The sequence below is a fragment of the Castor canadensis genome, chromosome 2 (genome assembly GCF_047511655.1).
Source record: "Castor canadensis chromosome 2, mCasCan1.hap1v2, whole genome shotgun sequence".
NCBI classification, from domain to species: Eukaryota; Metazoa; Chordata; class Mammalia; order Rodentia; family Castoridae; genus Castor; species Castor canadensis.
Window position 1 is genome coordinate 130,216,072 of NC_133387.1, and position 16,423 is coordinate 130,232,494.

The 16,423-nt window shown below is 42.6% G+C and overlaps 1 long non-coding RNA gene across 1 annotated transcript in view; it reads left to right on the forward strand.

The window, feature by feature from the left end:
• The first annotated feature begins 365 nt into the window (after positions 1 to 365).
• The window catches only part of LOC141417470 (uncharacterized), a 54,683-nt gene continuing 38,625 nt past the window's right edge, over positions 366 to 16,423 (forward strand). Inside the window, exon 1 of the long non-coding RNA XR_012442036.1 lies at positions 366 to 479. This is a non-coding gene — a long non-coding RNA (uncharacterized lncRNA). The remainder of the gene's footprint in view (positions 480 to 16,423) is intronic.

Here is a 16,423-nt window from a genome sequence, read left to right on the forward strand (position 1 = left end):
GCAAAAGGACTGCTCATTGTAGCCACTTGGAATCTAGCTTGGAAGCTAAACGGATCACAGATCTCCATGATTCCAAAGTCAGACACAGAATCCACAGGGAAGCACACACAACTGCCTGGAGTAGCACACATCTCTTTCACTGTACAGCTTTGACTATGCATGACACACGGCCAAGTCTAACGCTAAAGGAGCAAGCACTTTCTTCCCCTTGAGTTGAGTATTAATACTAGTGATTAGTGGTACTTACCTCCCTCTTTCAATGACTGGCCTCATACATCTAGTTTACACCTCCCCTTCTTTTCTCTCAATGGCTGGGCTCCTGTCTAACCCATCCTTCTTTTTCTCTCTCTGCCCAGGAACTTCCCTAATCTTCCAGATTGGTTGGTTGTTCAAGATCCTGCATCTCAGTTCTCTGCACTTGCTGGTTTTGGTCCTCCCAGGATAAATAATACCATATTTCTGGCCTCTTGGAAAGCATGGTAAATGAAAATTACCCTATCTTTTAGTGAACTATATCCAATTTCACCCATATCACAAATTCATGGAAACTTAGAGTTTATTTTGAAGATAACATTTTGACTGGATATAACAATGATGAACCATTCTTACCAAAAAGGAGCTTTTATGAAAAGTGCAAGGATAAACTTCTCTGCACGTCATCAGTGCTTATGTAATGCTGGAAAGACACCCGACCTCCGGGGTAATATTTTCCCCTGAGAAGGATGAAGGGTAGTATTGTATTTCCAAAAATCTTCTGGGTTGACAACTTTATGATTCTCTCATTTCTGTTTATAATCTCACAGAAGGTACATTAGCGTCCAGCACATATTGAGGGGAGTGACAGTTAAGACATTTCTGTTATGCAACGTTGAAGCTCTTCGTTGAGCCTCTTCAGAGGTTATGCAGGAGTGCACTGTGTAGCGTGGGGGAGGTCTGGTTCAGAGGCATGAGTGGAAAGGTCAGGGAAAATAGAACCAGTCATTTGGCCCATATCCACAAAAAGAGCTAATGAGTTACTTGTGCACACAGCTGAAGAAATACACCCACCCGAATTCTTCTGTATTTGACACAGGTCACATTACCTTCTGACCTATGGTTAGAAGTGGATTCCTATGGTTAGGACTGAGATGAGGTGACCAAAATAATTCGATTATAACATCTTGGTAGTTATGTGGCTTGACTTATGTTTATCCTTTCTTCTTCCTTTGATGTGCCAGACATCACAATGCCAGGGCTGAATATGGATTGTTTCTTTTGATTCCTCTCCAAAATCACTGATTTCCTTCTCAAGGCTCCATCCTTTGTGCATCTCTAAGCAACAGGGACTGAACTGGATATCACTTTAGAAGCATCTTTTGGATTTTCAACCAAGGAAGTCAGTCATATCAACGTGCTTTCTCATTTTCATTGACTTATGCATTCATTTAATAAGCACTCCTTGAACATCTCTTGTGGACCATGCTCTGCTGGGCACTGGAGGCCCAAACACCAGTAAGACAGAAGAGATTGGCTCTGCCCTGGAGGGTCATACAATCTTGTCAGGATGGATATGAAGAAGACAAGTTCGTAATAGAGATAGATACATGATCAGGGCTATCATACAGGAGAGCCCATGATTTAGCTCTTGAGTGAGCCAAGAAAAGCTACAAATGAGGGCATGTTTGAGTAGGATCTTAAAATGATTGGGGTTTTCCAGGCACAAAGATTTAAGAAAGGTTTCAAGGTTCAGGCAAAGGAAATAGCTTGCACAAAGGTGAATAGTTTGGGAATATCTACTCCTGGCTGTAGGGCACATCCTTGATGTATTGATCACTGATCATTCCTTAAGATTTCCTTCACATTTAAAGATGACCAAGGTGTGTGTGTGATGAGAGCTAAAGTCAGAAAAAGGAGTTTTGAGTGCCATATGGAAATGTGCAACCCTTGCTCATAACGTCCAGAATAGAATTGTCATCTGTGTTCTGGGACCATGTTATTATGGAAGCATGCAGCAAGTGGGCAGGAACCAGACCTGCGCCCTGTCAGACAGCCAGGAGTGTGAATCCCTTCTGCAATCTCGCACATGGCTTAACCTCTCTCAGCCTCAGCTTCCTCCACTATAAAATAGGGTCATAATACTTTCTACGGTTACACCCTGCTGAAGTGGATGCTCTATGTCCTCCCATTTTTGTTCAAGTACAGAGCTTGCATTTTCTTAGGAGAATTATTCCTTTGTCCTTTCTACTTTGTGATACACACATGGGGAGGGAATACCCTGCTTCCACTTCTTGAGCAAGTCAAAGGTAGCAGGAGAAAAAGTAGAAAAGACATAAAAACTGAAAGGAGAGGGGGAAGGAAAAGGGGAAAGAAAGAGAGAGAGAATTGGAGACATCAATTTCCTCTCATCACAGTCTCTGAGCCACCAAATCTGCCCTGGACTCTTCTTTTGGTTTTCTGGGCAAGCCCAGTGTACTTCTGCTGAGTTCCCATTTCTAGCTAAGCTTTATCAAACTGGGCTTAAGTCATTTGCAACCAAAGGAGCCAGACTGCTTCTCCAGGCATTGGTGTGTGGGGCAGGTAAGATGAGATCCTCAGAGTTCCTTGAAAATGCAAAGCATGACAACAAATATTAACTGTAATTAAAGGAATGGTGAAATATATTTTCTTCTCTTAGAGAAGAAATAAAAGAAATAAGATTTTCTGTTCTATCAGTGTGGTCTATTATTTAAGAACAGAAAGCCAATTGCAGGGATTCAGTGTCCTGGGAGGTGATCAGGGAAGGCTTTAGGGAAAAGGCAGAACTTGGGCTGGCCTGGAAGGATGGACGCGCTGTGGATCAAAGTACAAAAAGGACTTTCTTGGCATGCTGGCTGCTGCTGTGGACCCACAGTGCTATGGCTGGCCATCTGGTGAGCAAATATTTACTGGCCTTCTCAGGGCCAGGCATGGAGGAAGTGAACCCTTGGAAAGATCTTGGAATCTGCTCCAGCTGATTATAAAAGTCATTTAAAAAGAATCATTGAATACTGAAAAGAATCCACAGTATTAAAAAAATAGAGGAGCACATTCCACGTTCCTGGGGGTCCTCTCATATTCCCAGGGCTTTCTTCTTCTTGGTAGCATTCTGGAGACTTTTCTGGTGTTTGCCTCAGGTTGCTCTCATCAGCGTGTTCTTTATTCCCTCTCTTGCTTGGAAGTGAGCAGAAATGACCAATTCAGATGAAAGCTGCCACACCTGCGGGGTCCCTTCTTGACGATCCATCTGCTATCACTTTTCACTGCACTGTGGTTACCGTCCCTCCCCAGTTTGTAACTTCTTGAGCCACTCTCCTGGCTAAGTTTCAAGGCTGGAGATGGAAATTGTTCTCCCTAGAAGTCTAATGCTGTCATTGTCAATTAACTGCAGGCTGCCAGGTTTTGGGGCGTTCAGGACAACAGAGGTAGGCTTTGTTTTCCTCATTATTTCCTAGCAGGCTGTGCCTCAAAGACTTCTCAATTAATTTGTCATTAGACTCTATGTGTCTCAACAGTATGCTTTCTTCCTTCCTTCAGTCCAAGAGAAGTCATATCAGAATGGTTGTCAAGTTTCTCACTCTAAGGCACAAAAAAAAATCAAAATTTTAATTTCTGTATCTATGTAATGGGATTTATAACATAAAGATTTACAGGGCTATCATAAGAATTAATTAAAATAATTGAAGTAGAATTACTTTTTGAAGCAGCACAATGCTAATAAAAGCAATATAGAACAAGGTATAATTAATTCTTCATCATGACCTCATAATCTCTGTCCTAACCCACTGGTTCTGACCTATTTCTGTGTTTCTTACAGCCCTCTAGATTTTTCCTCATAGGTGAGCTCATGTTAATTTTAGTACCTAACAAGAAATTGAGATTGGAGTTTACTAAGTTCCTGGTTATTAATAGTGTTCTTCTCATACTCCCACCAGATAGATACTAAAGACAATTAGTACCAAAATGAAACTGATATCAGGGTATGGTAAGTAGCTTAGGCAGCTATTCATGAAACTTACCACCTGCAGAGATGGGTAAATCAGAATCTGTAAGGTAACTGGCCCCAGTGAGAACCACAGAGGGAAAATCTTGTCTCTGTTGAGCCTGAATCAAGGACCAGTCGTGATGAGAGAGATGGAGGAGATTGAGTTTGACTGATCCAAGAAGGGAAGGGAGTGCTGGGTGCACCCTACAGCTCATTTCTGTGCTTTCTAGCTCAGCTATTCTCTTTGTGTTTGAAAGTGTCTCCTGCAGAGAGGTACTTTGGCAAGGAGAGAAGCTGGGCCTGCTTCTTGTCTTTTCCTCTATTCTCTTCCCATTTGGAAACACGGAACTCATTGTGAAGCTGGTTGACTTCACAGCAGATATCAGACTCCATTTTCTGTAAATTTCATAGACAATTTCATTCAGGAAAGCTAAAATTATTCCTTGGAAATGACTGGATGGAGGCTATGGACAAGCCTGATAGGGTGTAAGTCCCTGAAAGAACTCAAGAAGTCAGATAAGTTTTTACTTTCTTCTTAAAGATGAGAACACTAGAGTTACAGTGGATAAGCAACGTGCCCATGGTCTCACTTCCACGTGTCCAGTGTTCCTGTCTCTTCTGAGGGAAAAGAAGGACTATAAAGGACACCCTGGGTCACAGAAGAAAGTAGATGTGACTGAGGCAGAATAAATCAACAGGAACTTGTCTAGCAAAAGGTTGGTCAGGGAATGGGGGAGGGGGCCATGCCAGGGTGAGAAAGGTTGCTCAGGAATAGAGACACTGGAACTTGCACTAAACAAGTCAAAACCAAGAGCCAATACTGGATGGAGATAAAGTGACATTCACAACTGAGAATGCTTTAGGTTCATCATGGCTAAGAACAGGTTATCTTCAAGTTAGTAAATCAGGTAGGAGTTATGTTAAATGAACACAATACCTGGCTCCATTGACGGCTCCCACTGTAGGAGAGGCTGCTATACTGTGGTTCAGTCCATTTTCTCCTTACTTTTCCTGGACTCACCCAAATGTAGCCGTACCCAGCCCATGATATCCACACCCCCTACTCACTGTCCCCAAAGTTTTCCTAAGGTTCTACCTAGAAAGTGTGTGATGATTACTTGTGACTGTCAACTTGACTGGACTAAGAAATACTTAGGAGATTCATAAAGCACACTTCTAGCTGTATCTGTGAGGTGTTTCCAAAGAAAAATGAATCACAAATGGTTTAATCTACTGATTGATTCAAAATCTGAATAGAATTTGGGATATGGTAGAACTCTGTAAGGTGGGGCCTGGTTAGAGAAAGTAGGTTACTGGGGGCGTGTCTTTGGGACTATATCTGTTCTGGCCCCTTCCTGTTACAGGAAAGCTGCTTCCTGTCTGTCATGATGTGCGGTGTTCCCCTATACCTGCTCTGTCATGATGGATTGACACCTCTGAAACAGTGACCTAAAATAAATCATTCTTTCTTTTCAGTTGTTCTGTCAGGTATTTTGTCATACCTATATAAAGGTGACCAACAATGCTGTTTTCTTCCCTGGCCCTCTTCTTCTCAGATCCAATCAATTCCATATGTCCTTCAAAGATCACTTCGGTCCCACTGCCTCCATGAAGGCTTCTGCATGCTGTGGCATGTATTCTCCCCTCCACTGGCCCCCAGGCAAGATGGCTGTTCCTGTCACTCACACTGTCAGAGCAATCTGTGCACAGGCATTGTGGCATTACCTCCTACCCCATCTTATATCCTACAGGGATGCTACCTGTGTGCCACACACATAATAGGTGTTCAGAAAATATTTGCAAGGGAATGGTCACCTAGAGAAATATGCATACTGCTGGAGTCATCATCCTTGCCTTTAGCCAGTCCCCTCCAGGAAGATATCATGTGCCCAGGGAAGGAAAATGCAGGGAAGTTGGGAGTATTCAGAGGAGAGCCAGAGAGATGAAAAATGGACTACATGAAATGAATTTAAAGAAAAACAAAACATAGGATGTTTCTGGAGAAGTGAGACACAATGATTATTTCTCGTGCTCTACAAAGAGATTTTATGCAGAGAATTGACTGTAGCTGTTTTTCATTCATAATCAGGACAAATCAGTAGGAAATTAGCCTCAAAAGAAGCACTGTTGAGATTATGAATAGGGAAAATATTTCTGAGAAAAGGGGATTAAACTTTGAGATGAGTTACTAGAGGGATTTGTAGACTTTGGGTCTCCATAAGACTATTAAAGAACAGATTCCTGTGTGTCAAGGCCAGGTCAGTGGCTCCCTCTGGAATGAAAACCATGGAATGAACTTGACAATCTATCCTCTCACATCTCCCTCTGCTGAGGGCCAGGTGCCCTTACTGTAATGGCCCCAGCAGTCGATTCCAGGATTCTCCACCAGGTGGCGACCATGCACAGAAAAAGCCCATAGTTCTAGCCATCCAGAGTGGTGGGGAATGCATGGGGACCCATGTTAGGGTTAGCAAAAATCTGGTGAGTGTATTCTATGGAGAACCCATCAGCTCTGGCCCCATCAGAGCTCCTGAGTGTTAAGATCAGAAAGTGCACTTGGCCACTTGGAAAAACCCTCCCTCCTAGCAGGGTCTTGTGGCACCGACATTTCTAGAATGTTCCCAGAGACTGTGTTCAGAGAAAGGAGTATGCTGAGATTTTTGGATCTGCTTTTACAAACCCAAGTATAGTGAATGACGGCATCAAAAAAATAAGTTCTATGTATGTATGGAAATATTACAGTAAAACCCCTTTGTATAACTAATATATACTAATAAGAAAAAAGTGAGATGAAGAATGTTGGGTGGGGAGGAACAAAGGTTCAAGTAAGAAGACCGTGAATCACTTGAAGACACCCACACATGCTTAAAGGTCTCCATCCTGTTGTGTTCACAAGCCTCCATCTGGTGGAAGTTGCTGTAGGATCTTTGAGTTTCCTTGTGCTATCTTGTGGGAACTTGCTAGCTCTGCTGCCACTCAACAGGGTGGGCTTTGGTGACTCAGTCAGAGGCAGCGTCTCTAAGCCGGGTGAGGGTGGCCTCTGTCATGAAGAGGTTGGGTCTGACAGTGCCTCCCAGTGGGAATGCTGTGATTTAAATGTGACAACTCAGACCCTCTGCCAGGAAAGGTTTACTTGTTAGAGTCGTGTAGTAAGGCAGTGGTTGGTGGCTGCAGTCCCCTGAATAAGTAAGGCTACTTTTTACCCAGTAATGAGACTGTTGGGTCTTGATGCCCTAGGCTGCTGAAGTTTTCTTTGTACCCTTGCTTTTCCCAGTCTAATATTTAAGTTTTTCCATCACCTGGATGATTTGCGACTAAGGCACCTGTCAGTGTATAACAAATATCCCGAGGCTCCCTGCGCTTTTGTCCCCACTTCCCACAGAGAAACCTTGTGAATTCAGTTGTAATTTTGCATCCCCTGGGAGGAAGAGTTGAGCTCAGAAGCTATGTGGCTGGCCCTGCAGAGATTGCAACTGTGCTTGTCGATATAATATGAGAATCACAGGTCCTGTACTGAAGGTACGCACTTTTCACATCGTTCTACATTTTGAAGTAGAGTGAAATTTTCTTTTGCTTCTCTGGTTTTCTATATTATGTGTGCATCATAAACTCAAGGGGTTTTTGTTTGCTTATTTGTCTGTTTGGTTGGGTTTTTTTTGTTTTTTTGGCAGGGGCACTGTATGTTTTCAACCCGACTCTATCCTGATATCCGTTAGGTTAGGAATCATAACTCATCCTGAATTAGTTTTACAATTTTTACTTGGAAATCCCACTAGGTCCAATAAAATGAAAACTGGTGGCATTTTTCCCAGTACGGGGAAAGGTTGTCCTGGATGTCTTTGTGTAAAAGACAAGGACGTTTAAATTCTGCAGTTGAACTGAGATGTTGATAGGTTGGGAGATGGAGGTGGGGAGGTGGAATGTAGCCAGGGGTGGCTATCCTCAATGTCGTCCTGGCTTTGGAAATGTAGTGCTTTCTTTGGGATTATTTCAGATGTCAAACACAGCAGGGTTGACATCAATACACAGCAGGCCATGGATTATGGCTGTCTCTAATGACTGAGTTCCACTGTGTTTACTGTTCTGGATGTTAATATATAGAGTAAATGATAGTCCTTTAATTGAAGGTTGGAAATACCCCATACTAAGACGCCTGGGTGACACATCTTTAACCACTGAAGTGAAACCCAAGACACTTGCTGGCCAGGAAATTATAATCTTAGAGACTATCTTCCTATTCGTGTATGTGGTTTGTATGAGAGAGAGAGAGAGAGCAGGCCCAGAAGCTGGCCTGCACCTTATTGCAGTTCTTATTTTACTGGGAGGAGAGAGGCATTGTTTGTAAACTAGCAAGGACAATTAGTTCCACAGGAAATCTCAGCTAATCAGAAATTTAAGGGAACATGGCCCTACAGGATATATAAACCCAGGAGAGGAGAGAGTTCAGCTCTCTTCCTTCTTAAAATTTTTGGACCTTCAGAGCCTTCTTTCAGTTGAAGCACGGGAACAATTTATGATGCCTCAGTAATTGGGGTTTAATCAAAATGATTTCTTATAATTATTTAGTCTAGAAACTACAGTTTCTGAGCTATGAGACGTCTTGACAAACTATCAGACCATGAGCTGGTCCTAATTGTTTTTATAGGAAGGTATAATAGTTTCCTATTGCTTCTGTAACAAATTTCCATAAGCTAGGTGGTCCAAAACAATTTATTACCTCATAGTTCTGGTTGTCAGAAGTCTGAAATGGGTCTCACCAGGCTAAGAGCAATCATTCATTCAGGAGGTACTGGGAGGATATCTATTTCCTTCCTCTTCTAGCTTGTCAGGGATGGTGAGAGAACATAATAAAATAAAAGCATATATCCAAAATTAGAGGTTTATACTTCATAAGACTTACTAAAGTACAGGAGAGTCTTGGGAAAGAGCTGCGTAAATCCATCTTTAGCATCACTGTCATCTTCAGGCACCTGGGACAGCACTGTGCTGAGGCTGGAGGAAGGAGAACCATGTCAGGGCCTCCAGGCTGCAGGTGCTGTGCTGGCAGCTAAAGTAGCAGTCAGGAGTTGGAACAAGAGAGACTGAAGTGGGAAATAAATACCTGCACAGGGACACGGGAAGGAGGCTTCAGAGGGCTAGGACTTAACTTGGGCCTTCAAGGAAAACAAAAGAGTAAAAGGAGCTGGGAAAAGTAAGCAGGGAACTTTGAACAGCAGAGAACTGACCTGGGGGATAATGCCAATGTAGGTGTTTTGTGTCTAATGGGCAGTGCAGGTGTTTTAGGTAAGTGAATTGAGGATCAGGAATCCATGGAGGTGGGAGGGGACTAGATTAAAGAGGACCTCTACTGTCCTAAGGAGACTTAAGCTTCTTAATTGGATTCAGTTTTTGTGGCACAGAATGGGGACTCGATACCATTTGTTTTTATTTTTGGCCTGCCTTTTAACAATGTAGTTAGACCTAGTACTTTGGGACAGCAAGGGACTACAGAAAGAACAAAGTAAGGAAGGCAAAGTGCCATCTTCAAACCAAGGCAATCACTGGTAGATTGCAAAAATATTAGAAGTAGAGACCAATTAGGGTCCAACAAAGAAAGGAAGGCTAACAATAGTGGAGCTAGAAAGAAAAGATTGGAAAGACTAAATAGATATGTAGAATTTGAAATGACCTTCAGTGATGTATCTGCAGGGGCAGGTTTGTAGAGTAGTGATAATTTAGTTTGTGGATGGAAAAAGATTCCTGATGTCCAAGAAGAAATAGAGTGTCCAAAACCTAAGAACGAGGTTACCCACTACCTATTACTATGTAACAAACAAATGACTAAATTAGTAAATTAAAACATTCATTAATTAAGCTCATGGATCTGCAAGGTAGATTTCTGGGCTTGGTAGTCGCTCTAGTCTTGACTAGGCTCACTCATGTGTCCATGGGCAGTTGCCAAGTCTTTGGGGGCTGCTGACCTGGGATGCCCTCAAGTTGTTGGCTATCTGAGTTGTTCTACCTGTTTCTCATTGACCAACAGTCTAGACTGGGCATATTTTAATGATGGAGACAGGCTTCTAAAAGTGACAATAGAAATGTGCAGAAATCTTGAAATTCATATTGGGATCTGGAATACCAAAACTTTGATTTCATTCTATTAGGCTAAGCCAAGTAACATTGCTATCTCTTAATAGGAAGAACAACAAAGCCATATTGTAAAGGGTGTGACAATTGGGGCCACTTTTGTGTCAATCTACTGTAGTCAGAGTGTAGAGAACGTTTGGGATACTCTGATTCTATATCTATCTATCTGTCATCTATCATCCATCTTTATAGTAAAGTCCGCATGGAATTCAGTAGCAATTGTATGGTGCGATGTACAAATTTTACTTTGGTTTTATTCCTACTGTGCCCAAGAGTTCTGTGCCTTCTCATGGATAGAAAGTGAAGGGAACTGGGTGCCCCTGGTTTGTCTCAGTGACAAATTTCATGTCTTTCCATTGAGTTTGTTGAGGAACCAACATACATCTTTGTCTTGTCTTAATTAGCCAACTGGACATCGTAAGGAGTTAGAAGCATGAAAAGCACTTAAATACTTCACTCAGCATTGGCTACAAATTTAGGTTTTACAGATGGCTAAGGATATAGTGATCCACAGGGAAAAGAGGATGGTGGGAAAAGACAATCTGCGTGAGCCGAGCATCACCAGTGGGGAAAACTCACCCTGCACCAACCTGAGTCTCCATAAAGAAAATGTCTACTCTTGGTGCTTCCTATCTGCCTGTGGTTGATGCCCTCTGCAATCCCATTTTCCTGGTGCAATGTACTGAGCTTGATACATAGTGTCCCAGAACTGGTTGAAGGAAGATCTGCAGATGGCCACCACTTAGAGGTATCTGGAAAGAAAGCACTCAGAATTACTGGCAGCGTCCTCTGGAGGTATGAGTAGTTCCTACAAGTAGGCGGGGTGGGATGTAATTAGCACATCGTCATTTCTTTTCTCTTCCTTCTGATAAGAACACTCACATGAGATCTACCTTCCTAACAGATTTTTAGCTTAAGTTATTGTTTGCAGCAGGTACAGTGTTGCTCAGCAGATCTCAAAAGCTTATTCATCTAGCCTGAATGGAAGTTTATGCCATTGATTAGATCTCCCCATTTATCTCTCGCCCTGGAAATCAGCATTTCACTCTTTGATTGTATGAATTTGACCACTTAGACGCCTCATTTCAGTAGCAATGAGCAGTGTTCATCTCCCTGTGAGTGGCTTCTTTCACTTAGCAAAATATCTGCAGGGTTCATCCATGTTGTTTCTTATTGTGGAAATAATTAATTCCCTTCTTTTTAAAGGCTGAATAGTATTTCATTCTATGAATATAGCATATTTTTAGATTCATTTATCTGTTGATGAATGTTTAGGTTACTCCTACAATTTAAAAACAAAACAGAGCAACCCCCCCCCACAATAACCCAATTAAAAATGGGCTGGGGAGTTGATTAGACTCTTCTCCAAAGAAGATGTACAAAATGTCTAAAAGTTGTGTGAAAAAGTGCTCAGTCTCTCGAATTCATCAGAGAAATGCAGGTCAAAAGCACAGTAAAATATCACCTCGTTTCTGTGAGGAAGGCTATTACACACACTCACACACACACACTCACACACACACACACACACACACAGATGGCCTGTTAGTGAGGATATGGGAAATTTGCACACTGTAGGTGAAATGGATGTTCCTCAAAAACTTAAAAGTAGAACTACCATATGACCTAGAAGTTCCATTTCTGGGGTCGTAAAAGAATAGAAATCAGGATGTGAAGAGGTAGTAGCACTCAGAACACATGCACCAGCGCAGCGAACCTTGCCAAGGTTCATTGCAGTGTTAGTCCCAATAGACAAGCACATGATCTTCTTTTGTTTAACAACATCTGCAGCACCACTTAAGGGAAGTGGATACCTGGAAGGTGAGTGGAAAAGCAGCCCCATTATGTCTGGTTTCTGATGCCGAACCAGCTGCTAGAGCAAAAGACCTCTGCCACTAAGGAGCCAGGACCCAGGAGATCTGTGTTTCCCTCCCTGTCCTGGATCCACTCCTCTCTCTGGGTCTTGGCTCTGCAGGTTGGCGAGCTGCAGTGTGGCAGAGGGGTGGTGAGTAGTCCAGGGCATTTGGCAGCCTGACAATAAGCTGCATGAGTCTGGCCCAGCCCAAGTGGTCTTGGTCTAGGAAGGGAGTGGGAACCTTGGACATAATGCCGGTCTCTCTAATGATTTCTTTCTTCTCAGGCTACCACTCAACCCCTCTGATCTGCAAGTGAAGCACCTTCCCTGCTTCCCTCCCTAACCTTTTGCAGTGAAGCTGCTGAGTGACTGACTGAAGTTAGCAAAAGATGCAGAGAAGGGGGGAAGTTACTCACTTTGGTGCATTTTAAATATCATTGGTTCTCAGTCCATAGTTATTTATGTGAACTCTTCCCTGAACCACTGTGTACCCAAGTAGGGCACCATACCTCTGCTGACACTGTCCTCTCTGCCTAGAGCTCTCGCTTCTCCTGTCTGCTGGCCAAATTCTATATACTATTTAAATATACTCTGTGTGAGAGACTTTCCTCCTTTATTTCAGATCTGGTTATCACTCCATTTTCTAAATCTCATAGATCTTATCATGTGTACCACTAATCTGACATATGATATATGTGACTTACATTGCCACTTAGCTTTCTGATGTTTGGTCCTGTATTCTGTGTGATCCTCTGAAAACTCATGTCAGTATTTTCTTCTGCCTCCTACCTCTAATAGCGCCAGCCTGCAGCCTTGCAAGTCAGCTGTCATTAGTATTGGATGATTATAGCATTTCAAATTCTGTTCTCTCCTCCTCAAAGTCACTGCTATTGTGTCTTGTGAACATTGGTTATTTTTCTCTGGCTTCCCAGCACCCATCCCACCTTCCAAAGTAGTGCTGTGATCTCCACTGGGGTAGCTCTAATTCATTATGTTTTCTTGTTGAGAGGTAATTACAGGTGCCTGTATCCACTGTGGAATCACAGAGAGTAAGATCTTCCTCACCTTGCCTATTCTCCAAACAAGAGCTCTGGTGTGTGACCCAAACTTGGCCAGGTAGCTGCTCTGTCCTAGGTCTTTGAAACTGAGTGAGGATCGAGGGCAGAGGAATGTTGGGGTCACTCCTTGTAGGGTGTCAGCAGAAGCAATCCAATACTAGAGTCTCTCTCCACGCCCTTGACTTCGGAGTGTTGGTTGTGATACATTCTCAAGCCTCACTCTTCAAGTTAGTCCACCAATTTCTTACAATGAAGAGTCTTCCAAAGTATCCAGATAGTTTCAATGTCTGTTTTTGTTTGTGTTCCTTAAAAGCAAGGACTCCTAACTGAGACACGCCCAGCTTCCCACTCTTATTAACCGTCTCCTGGAATATTGCAGTAGTAAACATCTTCTGGGCTCCTTATTTTCAGCTCTACATCCCTCCCCAACCGGCAACTTTTCTACATTCTTTCCAAAGTGTTTTATATATATGAAAAAAGTTAAAGTACATGCTGATTTATTCTTGCTTTTAAGACAAAATGCTAACTCCTAAGTGTTTCTCATTTTCCTGTACTGTGAGCCAGAGCTTTGGAACTGGAGTAATGGGGTGCAGTACAAGGAAATTGGCATTTGACGCTATCTAAGCTTGAAAAATCATGGCTTTGTTTGTGTTGTTGGCCTCTTGATTTTACTTTCTGATCATTTGTTTTCTCATATGTAAAAGAGAAGTCCTACCTCTTGGAGTTGTGAGGACTCTTTTACAGTGCCTGTGCTATGAAGGCCTTCAGTAACTGTTTCCTCTCCTTCCCAGTTGAGCTGGCTGCTCCTGTTGGATCTTAATGGACCCTGGATGAACTTGAATGCCCGAAGCCCACCCAGGCTAGGATTGGCTGTAGCAGACTATGTTGTCTTGTTGGTGCTCTGTCTTATGACAGAGCATGCATGCCCTTTTAGAGAGACAAGACAGCGGAGAGGAAGAATCTGGTATAGGACGTTGAAGTCAGAGGGGTTGCATCGTGGTAAGAACAGTCCTGATTATACTGATGGAAGAACTTGCCTTTTATTATGATAGTGTTAATTTTTTTGGCAAGTATTCTTTAAAAAGACAGTTGTAACTCAGAGCCAATTTTGTATCTGTTTTCTTGCCTACTCTGAGCAGATAAAACAACACGGAGTGTGATCTGTGTAACTGTGGACATAAACGTCCTCACCAACAGCTATGTGGTTCCATGCTCATTTTCAAGATGCCTTCTTAAACTCTTCCTGTTTAAAATGGCCTATTTATTACAGCTCCCAAAGATTGTGAGCTAATTACAGAGAAGGAGTTTCTTAACAGAAAGGCTTTTCACTAGTAGTGGAAGAGGGCTATTTCCTTTTTGCATCAGGGATAGCTTGATGGGATTCAAGCAGTACACAGTAGCCTCTGATAATTTCCAACTTGGGCTCACATGAGAATGCATATAATAAAGATGCTTTGGATTGCGAGGGAGGGTAAACGTGTCTGGGTTGATTGACATGCTAAACCGGCTAAATGGATGTCACCTCTGCTCCACTGGGGTTTGTTAGTCAAAATGGACAATACAGATGTGTGCTAAGAGGAACAGACTCATAGAGGTGGCATCACTTTGAGATGTGAAAATTCTAAATGTCAACCAAATAAGTGAGTACAACCTGCACAGAGTGATTTGCTCTGGCAGTGAAATTGGATATTCCCAGCATGACACAACAGTCAAGGGGAAAGGCAGAGGGTATGGGGAAGGAGGGGATTTTTATTTCACATGCAGTCATGCAGTCAGGGAAGGCTTTCCTGCTGGAGTCATTGATGCTTTCTCTTCTGCACTTTTGATTCCAGGCATTACAAAAATCTCTATTGTGAGATCTTGCCAGCTGTTTCCAAAAGCTACATGTGTCTCTTCTTCTATCTCTCCATATTTCTCTTAATTGCTCTTAACTAAAAGATTGACAGATCTCAGTTATAAAATGCTCAGAGTCCTAAGTTCCAACTACAGCAAAGCACTTGTTCTTTTTTTGTCTTTATTCATTTATTCATATGTGCATACATTGTTTGGACCATTTCTCCCCCTTTCCCCCCCCACTCCCTCCCTCTTCCCCCCACCCCCCTCGCTTCCAGGCAGAACCTGTTCTGCCCTTTTCTCCAATTTTGTTGAAGAGACGACATAAGCAATAATAAGAAAGACAAAGCGGTTTTGCTAGTTGAGATAAGGATAGCTATACAGAAAGATTCCTAGCATTGCTTCCATGCACAAGTGTGTTACAACCCAATCACCTTCCCATATTGACCTCTGTCACTTTAAGGTTACCCCATTAACTCCTCTACAGTGGGGACATCAAACACTTTCATGTTTGTTTTGGATTTCCTACCTATCCCCGTACATCCCGTATGTGCTCTCTCCTTAGCGTGTGACCCAAGTCCAACAACATTGCTGCATTTGCCCTAGATTTAAAGTCTGTATACGAGGGAGAATATAAGAGTTTTGGTCTTCTGAGCCAGGCTAACCTCACTCAGAATGATGTTCTCCAGTTCCATCCATTTACGTGAGAATGATAAGAGTTCATTCTTCTTTGTGACTGAGTAAAACTCCACTGTGTATAAATTCCACATTTTCTTGATCCATTCATCAGTAGTGGGGTATCTTGGCTGTTTCCATAATTTGGCTATTGTGAATAGTGCCGCAATAAACATGGGTGTACAGGTGCCTCTGGAGCACTTGTTCTTATATCATGACAGTCCCACATGTGGGAGGGGCCAGGGCTCTTTTAGGGGTTTGTTTTCAGGCTGGAAGGTTGACGCTCTCAGGCCCAAGTCTTGGTTTGTTGAACAGAGAAGCAAACAGGTTCATATCCCAGGCCTCTTAGAGGCCATGAAACATCAGTGATAGGTGTTTACACTGTAGCACTCAAGTTTAGATGATGTGTTGGATGACAAATGTCTCAGGTGGAAATTTTGTGTATGCTGATTGAGAAATGAAATTAGAGTGTTCCTTTGTTCTTGGGAGCAGGAATTCCGTTGTTTGGCCCCATGTCACTTACACTTGACTCTAAATTTCTTTGTAAGTCACTAGTAACTATGGTCATTGAATGGTAGGAAGGTAATGACATGGAGTTCCCCAAACTCAGAGGGGCATTCCAAAGGGAAACTGGAAAACTCCAGCATCAAATGTTTTTCAGCTTCATTATGAGATGAGAGAATTATGGCTTGACTACCGGTTCAGGAGTCTGCTTTCCTTTTCTTCAATAGAGCTCAGGAAATGGCTCTGAGCCTTCGTCATTCCCTGCTATTTTATAAAAACAACGTAAATGCTTCTCTTTTCAGTTGAAATGTTGAGGACATGAGAGGGAGACAAGGACCTTGCTCCCTTGGATACTAGCCAACTTGAGTTAAAGCAAGAAGAAGGAAAACAATC